General features: G+C 45.7%; 1 protein-coding gene across 1 annotated transcript in view; it reads left to right on the top strand.

Annotated features, from left to right (window-relative positions):
• The first annotated feature begins 387 nt into the window (after positions 1-387).
• The window catches only part of PDCD2L (programmed cell death 2 like), a 349,431-nt gene continuing 339,499 nt past the window's right edge, over positions 388-10,319 (top strand). The window contains exon 1 of the mRNA XM_069639933.1: positions 388-550. The gene's annotated coding sequence lies outside the window, so the exon portion shown is untranslated. The remainder of the gene's footprint in view (positions 551-10,319) is intronic.

Below are 10,319 nucleotides of genomic sequence, written 5' to 3'. Positions count from 1 at the left end.
GAAAAAATATTCACATTTGCACACAGCTGTCAAATATATTGGAAAAAATGCCAAATATTACATAACACCGGCTCTATTTTTCTCCTTGTTACGAGAGTCTTAACAATCCTCACGTTCCTTTGTTCGCTGGAGCAGGATTTTCTATAACACTTAAGTAAAGGGATCTCGCCTTTGACAAGTACTTGGTGACACTCCAACAGAAGACACCCAGTGAAACGTGATGAGCACTGAAAGGAATTCATTGAATGAAAGGAGAAGCTGCTGCCGACAAGTACACAGGATGTTTTTTCAGCTCGGCTTGCAACTGCTTCGGTCTGTTGATGCCAAGCAGGCGGAATTACTCCTCCCCATGAATGGTGAGTGCTTGGATCCTCGCAGCCAATCATTGGGCAGAACGGAAGAGAGCCGAAGAGCAGGCATTTCGCACGTTTCAAGGGACTACAGATCATGCACAGCACCGGTGTTCCTGATTCAGAAGAGCAATGGAAGGCTGCTTCTTGCCCTGGCAGAGTCGAACGGAAGCAACTGAGAGCACATAACATTTGACCAGGTAACTAGCAATCAGGATGACTGTTCAGGATTCAAGTGTTAAATCCATAGGCGGCCGCTGATAGGAGCTATTGTTTTGTTACTCTGGCAGTCAAAAATCCCAATTTCTCTCTTTTTGGTCGAGGGGTGTCCAATGGCTGTGCTGTAAGCTTAAACTTAAAGGGGCAATTTTAAATGTATTTGTACTCTTCCATAGGGGAAATAATTGTGCTCCAGTAATTTGAAAGACGAGTTTTCAGTATTCCTCTACCTAACTTCCTAAAGTTGGTTCTTCAGTACTGTAAACGGCCAGGGCATAAGTGAGTCTCCCCGAATGCTTTAAAAAAAAAAACTCTATTGGATTTAAATGGATGTTGCAAAGACAGCACAACATGATGGTGATATTTCAATGAGTCATACAACAACCAATTTCTCTGATGTTGGCTGTGAGCAGGGTTTTAAAAGTGGGGTAGGACATTGAGGGGGGTCCTCATTTGGGGGCATGGCTTGCATGATGGGTGTGGCCTGAAAAGTGCACAAACCATAGTAAGGTAGCAAACAAATATATCCATGTATGTAAGCATTTATATATTTCTATACATACCTTACTATGGTTTGTGTACTTTGCAAGCCATCTTTTATAAATATAGAAATATGCTATATGTTTCTATGTTTATATAAGATAGCTTGAAAAGTACACAAACCATAGTAAGGTACGCACATAAATATATAAATGCTTTCATTTATATATTTGCCTGCTTTACTATTGTTTGTGTACTTCAAGATGGTTTGAAAAGTACGCAGACCATAGTAAGGTACGCGCACAAATATATAAATGTTACATTTATATATTTGTTTGCGTGCTTTGCTATGGTTTGTGTACTTCAAGATGGCTTGCGTACCTTGCTATGATTTGTGTACTTTTCAGCCTTCTTTTTTAAACATAGAAATATGTAACATATTTCTAGGTTTTTAAAACGTGGCTTGAAAAGTACACAATTCAATCCATCTTTATGTCACAGAGTCCCCAAGTTCACCGTGGGTTAAAGACACCTCGGTGACCTGGGGAGTGGGTGGGGAGACAAAAGGACAGTATCTTCATCTGGTGACACCTCGCGCGAAAGGTCACCAGAGGAAGTTACAGTGACTGACGGAAGTGCCAGCCAGCCACTGTGGCTGGCTGGCATTTCTGTCACCTTGCCTGACTTAATGGCGGGCGCATCTCCTGTCGTGGCTGCGGTGGGATAATGTGTCCCGCCGTGGTGGTATGGGGGGGGGTGCAGTTCAGCCCTGCATTGAAAACTGCCGGGGCCCAGCCCGCTTAAAGCACGGGTTGTGAGGGTGCATCTCACAGAAAATTACATGTTTATCCACTCTCTCAAAAACGTCTAAACCCAAAGGGGGGGTCTGTGACGAAATGATTACTGCTCTGGATGATCATGGTAAAATCAGGGCTGGCCTTAGTCCTGGCAGGGCCCAGGCGAAACTAAATTTGGTGCCTGCCCCCATCAAGGTGGCGTGGTGCCATATTTGGGGTTGCGCCTTTGCTGCTGCCATATCAGCAGGGGGCAGCTGGGGTGCTCTTTTGAAATGGAAAGTGCCCTTCTCCCTTGCTGGAGCAGAGCGCTTATCACTTAATTAGAGCGCTGCTGCCACACCAGCAAAGCTGACCCCTGCTGGTGTGGCAACAGTGCTCTATTGAAATGGCAAACATCCCACTCTCGTGCTGGAGCGTCAGCACGAGAGCGGGTGCTTTTCATTTTAATAGGGTGCCTTCACCATGCCAGCTCAGGGGAGCCCTTGAAAGATTCCCCCTGAGCTGGCGTGGCAGGGGGCTAATGTGGCACCCGGGAGACTGCCTGGGTTGCCCATGCCTAAAGCCGTATCTGGGTAAAATGGTCACAGCCCGACAGGCATAGTTCCTTCTCCATTTAGGGCAACGTGGCCGAGCGCAGGCTATACTCTTCGGAAGGGGTGTGAGCTAGTACAGAAGCAACACAAACAACAATAGTACAAGGGTTGCATAGTCCATGAATGTCCAGCAAGGGTTATACAACAATAGGATCTTTAAACTAACATAACTGTCCACCACTAATAAAATACTCCTGGCCTGCCCCTGTAAGCGAAAAACACCGAGAACACAGACTAAAGGGAAACTATTGGTTTGTACACTGTGGTACCCCAGCAAAGATTTCGGCAGCAAAATGTCAAAGTTTATGAAGATGCCTTTTTTAATAAGGTAGGAAAGGGGGCTTAAAAGTCACCCGGGTCCTTTATGGTGAACCAGGGGGACATGGCCACTTCAAATACCTTTTAGCTCTTGTCTTTCAGGGCTCAACAGAGTTGAGCCAGGATTCTAGGTGTTTTATTCAGTGGTTATTTGGCATCTGGTTGGTGAGGACAGCGACTGAATCCAAGACGCAGTGCGGATCAACAAGTAACAATTTCATGACGTGCTACAAAGAAGCTTGGGACCGGCAGGCGATGTCCGGGTCAGTATAGCTCACAAGCAGTTTGAGGCAGGCGTGTTAAAAATGCCACATCATATCATATCATAACTAGGGCCGAGGCCTAGGGCTGTTCATTGGCTTTTACATTGCGGAGAAGGGGAGCCCTGTTCAAGGGCAAGTTCAGTCCTTTTCCCTGCACTTCCACTCTAGGATTGTTACCAGAAGGCACCTGCATGAACTGCTACTTCCATTGAGCAGGATCCTGATTCTAGTGTTCAGACAGCAGGTAAGGCTTTGGTCCATACAGCAGCTTCACCCTTAATATGCCCCTGGGATAGTGGGGGACACAAGTTCTTTTTTTAAACTTTTGCTTGGATGTCGATCCTCTTCACCTCTGGCAGAGGACTTTGGAGCAGACTGGGCTCCCAACTAGAGTCCAGGTGTTTTCTTCTAGTTTCCAAATATGAATCCACTTAAGGGGATGGTTTCCCCCTCTTACAAAGGCAAATTGCTACTGCGTATTTGTCCACTGCAAGCTTGTTTTTAAGGGTCCAATACTGGCTGCTTAACGAGTGTCCTTTGCCTGCTGATGTCATACCCAGAGTTTCTTGTCTGCAGGAAGTGGGGCGGGAGACAGGAAGTTTGGGAGCGATAGCAAAATCCAAGATGGTGAGACCCCTTTGTGGATTGAGAATCTCTCCTCCGCTAGTCAAACCCCCGCCCTTCCTTTGTATGCTTAAATCAAAAGGTCTCCAGTAAGCAGCAACCTGGTCTGCAGTGGCTGTTTTAGTGACAGCCGTGTTACAGTTGGGCAACTCTGGTTGCCAAGTGGTCCTATGTCACTTATTTTGTATTGAGCCAGGCCTGGTGCTTGTTTCGTTTTTCCTATTTATAGGTATAGACCTACAAGGCAAAAATCAGGGCTGGCCCTACGCGTGGACGTCTCTCCCTGCATAGCTACTTATTTATTTTTCTGGTCTCTGGAGAGGAGCTGGCAGGGGCTACTTCCCTCTCGCCAGTGATGCCTTTACTTTTTTTTTTTTTTTTTTTTTTTTTGGTTCCAAGAACCTTTTACAAAATAAGTTAAATAAAAATAATAGACAAAGATAGTCGTAAAAACAGTCTAACAACAAAACAGTGGATATTCCTTACATTATGACCGCAAGCATTCACTACACATTTCTTCAACAGTGTGGATAAAAAAATAATACATAATGTTTCTCATTTGTAATGCCCAAGAACCTTAATTTGTGTGCCCAATTTCCTTTGGGTCGAGGTGTTTGGACATCCCACCACGGTCCACAAATTCCAGTTATGAGTGGCTTCAGAAGACGATTTTGCTTCTTTCTAAAACTTGCACCACATTTATTGTTAAGGCGGTTTCATGCCCGGAGATCAGTCTGTCCCAGAACATAACTGACTCCATTCCCTCCTCCCTGTCCACAAATCTCTCAAACAAGGACACACTACCAGGTCAAGTGCCCTCACACTGCATTAGCAGGAGTTTTGGCATTTGGTTTGCTGGACTATTACAAATTTCACACAGTTTGTGAGCTGCTTCTCCTTGCCTTCGTTTGGCCAGTACCTCTCCAGTGTGGATTAGATTCAAACAAATTCTATGGAAGTTTTTTCGGATCTTCCAATCGGGGAATTTTACCAAATATCTCGGCAGATAACCCAATTTCTTGTCAACTGTTAGAAATAAATTGAGGGGGGGTGGCTGATTTTTGTAGGTTTGCAATTGTTATGATCCAGTCACTCGGTTCCACTTAGGGGATTATTGGTTAATGTTTCCAGATCAGCGTTCGCTTTTCCGAGGATCTCCTTGGCCCTTGTCTCTAAGTTAGAGAGGATCTTTGATTTAGAGTGCTCAAGTTGGGCCTTGACCTCTCCGTATAACATGTGATCCTGTGCAGTGACATTCTGACGAAAGAGAGAAAACAATTTCCACTCTACAAGAGAGCCCAAGGATTTTAAGTCCAGCTCAAATCTCAAGCTCGAAATGTGTGCGCTGTTTGGTAACCCAAGCACTCTCTTCCATATGAGGCCCTCCAATTTTTGCCAGTTTATGTACCAAAGTAATGGTTTGGCCTCTAGACCATATAAGATTACTGGATTGACTTTCGCTACGTAGTACTTGATCAGGGGGAGAATCGAGAATTTACAATATTTGAAAAGAACCTTTTTCATTTGGGGAATAAGATGCATGATTTTCCCATTCACGTCTGAGTCTACTCTATTTACTGCTGGTGATGCCTTTACTCTTTCCCTTACCCCTTGCAAGGTGCTTCTGACTCCCCATTACCTGTCTGTGACGCCCCAGTGCTTCATTTAAATGCCATCCTGTAACCAAGCATTACACTGAAGTGCCTCCATTTCTCAAGCCAGTTAAACTGAGCTGTCACAAATGCCTCGCTTTTTAAATCGCCTACTTTCAGTGTTGCATGCTTATTGGCACACACACAATTTTTTATTAGGATTTCCCACCTCCATACCAACTATTTTGTCTGTGCCAAACCGTGACTACAAGCAGGTTATACTTTCACACTGCTTTTTGGGGTTTGTCTTTGAGTCTTGAAAGCACAGTTGCCACTGTAGATTAGTTTCCTCATCCTGACTGGCAAAAATACAAATACAATCATATTCTTTATTTACATGTTTCCGTAAGGGTTTGCACATTTGTGTATTTGGTGTAGTATTTGGTTTGTGTACATTTCAAGCACATTGCATAAAACAGTATTTTTTAGTACTTGCAAGCCAAACATTAATTCATGTGTTTACCAACCAAAGCCAAAAGGATACGTGGTTAAAAGGCAAAATCACAGACATGGTTCAAGCCTTGGCTTCAGTAGTTAAATAAACTGCAGCCCCCTTTGGAGTCCGTCCACATCCCTTCAGGTGTACTTCAACCCCTGGCAAAAGCTTGCTAGGACCGAGGCCGAGCAGAAGATGAGGTCCCAGAGGGAAGAATAGAGAGCAATGAGGGTTAGCAGGACCATGCACAAAATATCTTTCGCCCTGGATTTCCAATGCTGATGAGGCTTTTTGCTAGTACGTGGTGAGGGAAATGAAGTGACAAAAACTGGAAGGAGAAACTCGTCGACATGCCATGTATTGCAGTAAGAGGCTGTGCTTTGTGTGGCGAAGTTGGGCCTGGTGGGTCCCTGGTGTCATTTCAAAGAACCTTGTGCTGTGTAAAATAAGAGTGGTAGACCCGGCCGTTTGTTATATCTCACTACGCCTTATCTGGAAAAATAGTGAGGCCCTAACAGTTAATAATTTTTATAGTGTACACTTATTCAAAATAACTTCAGTCATGCTTAAATAGACAGTAGTGTGGCTTCCTGAATATTAATCCCAGTGACTATTCGTATATTGCACATCACAAGGTTATATCTCTTGACTGTACCATGGCAACCTCTTGGACTGTAACTTTCCATGATAGTATGAAGGACTAATTTCTGTGATGTCACTTCCAGTAATGTGAAAACATTTGCAAATTAGGCAGCCCACGTTCTTTTCCGCACAGGGCCCTCCAAATGCTACGACTGGCCCTCGGCCCAGCCTGCAAAGGGCATTTAGTTTAAAAGCCTCAACAGAGTGAGGGTCCCACATATGTTTTGGGGCCACTTGATAACAAGGAGTTTGAGTGTGCCCTACTTTTCATGTTCCGAATGCTGGCAGATGTAGAGTTGAATGCTAAACAATTTTATTAAGGAGTACAATTAAGGTTGTATCACCCCAGCCTTACTGAAAATAGCCCTGGGGTGTTGAGTATTTTTTTCTTCCATCGCCTTTGTAGCTATTCGAGCCAGCTGAGGGATCTGAGCCAATAAGAAAGCTCAGATGGCAGTCTGGATCTGCAGATACCATGCTTGGTCCTGAACATGCGCCACAATGAACCATGTACATGGGCCGCACAGGAAGAAGGGAGATGGGCCGTGGAATGCCACGAAGGGTGGGATCCAAACCCTTTACATGCTAGCAAGCCCAGGAACAATCGACTACAGGACCAAGAAGTCCTGAGAGACATCGAGCAAACCCAAAGTAGAGAAACCCAAGAGAATCATATTAGCTTGCCCCGACAAGAGCGAATAGCAAATCGCCTGCAGCAAAGTCGAGGGATCCGAACGAGGGAACTGGAATCAAGAAGGGTATTGTCTGTGCTACCCAGGAGCAGAGAGGCTTGAGGGACCACAGGATACGACCATCCTGGAGACATAAGTCAAATAAGCCACTGGGTGAAGGCTACAAAAGCTTTGGTGAGTTAATGAACTATGTAAGGGTGCAGAAGTACGAGTCTGACACAGAGGTGGTATATTTATTGGCAAACACTTTGATAATAGATAAGTAAACAACGTACCTAGACCTATTTCTAAGAGGGGTTTCCCAACCTCAATAAAAAGACTAAGGACTCGGTCAGGAAGTCTGAATACATGAAATGTCCACCACCCTGTGTCTAAACCTATTTCCTTCTCTTACACACTAAGTTAACTTCTCCCCTCCCCTTCTGCGAACTCTGGCCCTCTTACAGCCACCCCCTCCCCAAACTCTTTCTCGTCCTTTCCTCTTTTCTCCCCTGACGAGGTCTCCAGGCAAGTCCGATCTATGAGTCTCTTCAAAACAGGTTCTTCCAAAACCATCAAGGACCACATTGACGCCCTCGCTCCTGCCCTGGCTGACTTCTCTGACCTCTCCTTTGCCTCTGGAACCTTCCCCTCCCCTCTCAAACACTCTCTTGTGCACCCTCTTCTCAAGAAACCCACTGCTGACCCTTGTTGCCCGGCCAACTATTGCCCAATCTCCATCACTCCTTTTCTTGACAAACTCCTGGAAAACTGGCCATCTCGCAGCTTAACCTTAACTCTGATTCTGCTGGTTGTCTCCACGACCATTAGTCTGGCTTTAGAGCTGCCAGAAGCATGGAAACTGCACTCCTGAACATCCGTGAAGATCTGCTCTCCAACCTTGACTCTAACATCCCCTCTGTCCTCATTCTACTCGATCTCTCTTCTGCCTTCGATACAGTCAGCCATACCATCCTGCTCAACCGTCTCTGTGACAACCTGGGTATCACCGTTCAGGCTCTGGCTGACTTCTTTCCTCTCTGATCGATCCTCCCAGGTCCAACTTGGGTCCTTCCTTTCTTCTATCTCTCTTTCTACCTGCGGTGTTCCACAAGGGTGGTCTAACCTCTCACCCTGGCTTTTCAACCAATAGCTGGTAACTGCATTACCATTTTCTGCTCCAATTTTCAGTGCTATGCTGATGCCACTCAACTCCTTTTCAGGCTTCCCTCGGCCACCTCTTCTCCTTCTCTCATCTCTGATTGCCTATCTGCCATTCAGGATTGGTGTGCCGATAATGATCTCTGCCTGAATGCCATCCTCCTCCTCAGCACACCTTCACCCTCCTTTCCTGTCACTCTATGGTCGGCCACCTTGGCCCTCCTCCTACCCCCACCTGTGAGGCTAAGAACCTCATGGTCATCTTTGACTCCACACTTTCCTTCTCTGCCCACATCTCGGACGTCTCCAAAAAGTCAAACTTCCTACTGCACCTCCTCAGAGGTACTCTGCCTTTCCTCTCCTCCCCCCCCCAGAAGCTCACTGGATTATTGCAACAGCCTCTTTCTAAATCTACCTGCTTCTACTCTCCGCCCTTTGCAACGTTCCAGAACAGGTCTGCAGGATCTGTCCTTGGCCTCGCACCCTGGTATTGCATCTCTCCATCCCTGAAATCTCTCCATTGACTCCCAGTGGCTGCAAGGAAAAAATACAAGACCCTTTGCATTGTCCACAAGGCTTTCTGGGTCCAAAATACCTTCAGCTTTCCCTCCGTAAATAACCTTCCCTCCCGAGCTCTTTGCTCCTCCACATCTAACTCTGGGTCAATTGCTTTTCTAAGAAACGAGCTGAGGATAGATCTGTATTCAGCTGGGGCCTCCCTCTGGAACAGCCTCCCTGCCACTCTGAAACTTGAGGAGAACCATCTCTGTTTCCGGAAGCACCTCAAGACCTTCCTCTTGGCCTCTGCCTTTTCTCCTCCCCTCCCCTACTGATCGGTTTCTGTCTCAGCATCGTGAACCTGGTCACCTTCTGACTTTCGTGCCCAGGTACCTGCTCACCCTGACACCCACCTGCACTGCCTCCCTTGCTCTGGGGTCTGTATCTGTAACCCCACAGTCACCGTCACCGTCCCCCACCCCACCCCCACGTTTTTCTTCCGGCACTTGCCACTTGCTGACTGCACTACCACTGTTTGTTGCTTTTTATTATTTTACTTATTTATTATCTATTTTTATGTTTCTTTCTATTCCTTTGCTCAGCACTTTCCACTTCTCCCCCCGCCCACCCATGCACTTTCCACTTTCCTCCTCTCATGCACTTGCGCATTCTCAATGTCACTGGGCTTAGTAAGATTGTTGTTTTTGTTTCTCCCTTGGTCCCCTCCCTTGCCTCGTCACGCTCTGAAACACTTGTGTAGGAGCGTGATGCATATAAAATATCAATCTCAAAAGGCTAGCAGACAGTTCACACACCTTGTCTGCTCAGCCCATTGTCATACCTCAATGCCTGTTGCTTTTTTTTCCAAATTGGTCAGGGAAAAGAACTTGGTGACATCCAAATGTTGAATCCCCAGCTAGTCAATAGTTACAGCCTTCCCTATACCAGGCGTACCTTATGACCACTTGGGACCCTTCTGTTTCCCCCACTACCATGTTCCTATTGGGATTGTCCAAGAGGCCCAGATAAATCTTCTAAAAATAACGTGCACACCTTACTCTCGCCTGAGAGGCTATACTTGGAATTCCCAATTTTAAGCAAATCGCACAATTGGGGGCGCTTTGTGGAAGACTTTATATTTTTGTTCAAGTTTTATTTTGGGTTACCTCAATTTAAGAGCAATTGGAATAATCCCAGATCTCACTTCCATATAGCAAGAGTGAAACAAAGCTCAGCCCTGTAAACACTAAGACATTCATCAGGCGAGCACCGTTCATGTGAAAAAATCTAAGCAGGGCCCCTAATCTAGCTACTGCTTTTGTGGCAATCATTTTATGTTCCTTGTCCATTTCCCATTTTTTGTGAAAAGCACACATAAATAGCAATACGACTCAACCCTCCTAAATGTGCACTCCCTTTTATAAACGAAGAGAAACTAATTCTGTACTTTCCAAACACCACCACTTTTGGTTTGATCCATGTTCAGCTTTAGGCCGTGAGCACTGAAGTATTCTTCTGTATAAGTGAGCCCCTGTTGTAGTCCCCCTATGGGTCAGATTTAATAAGGCAGTATTGTCAGCATATAGGAGCGCCCTGAATCGACAAGTTGGACCTC

The sequence above is a fragment of the Ambystoma mexicanum genome, chromosome 1q (genome assembly GCF_040938575.1).
Source record: "Ambystoma mexicanum isolate Mex_15411 chromosome 1q, UKY_AmexF1_1, whole genome shotgun sequence".
NCBI lineage: Eukaryota > Metazoa > Chordata > Amphibia > Caudata > Ambystomatidae > Ambystoma > Ambystoma mexicanum.
This window is presented reverse-complemented; position numbering and strand designations above follow the sequence as displayed.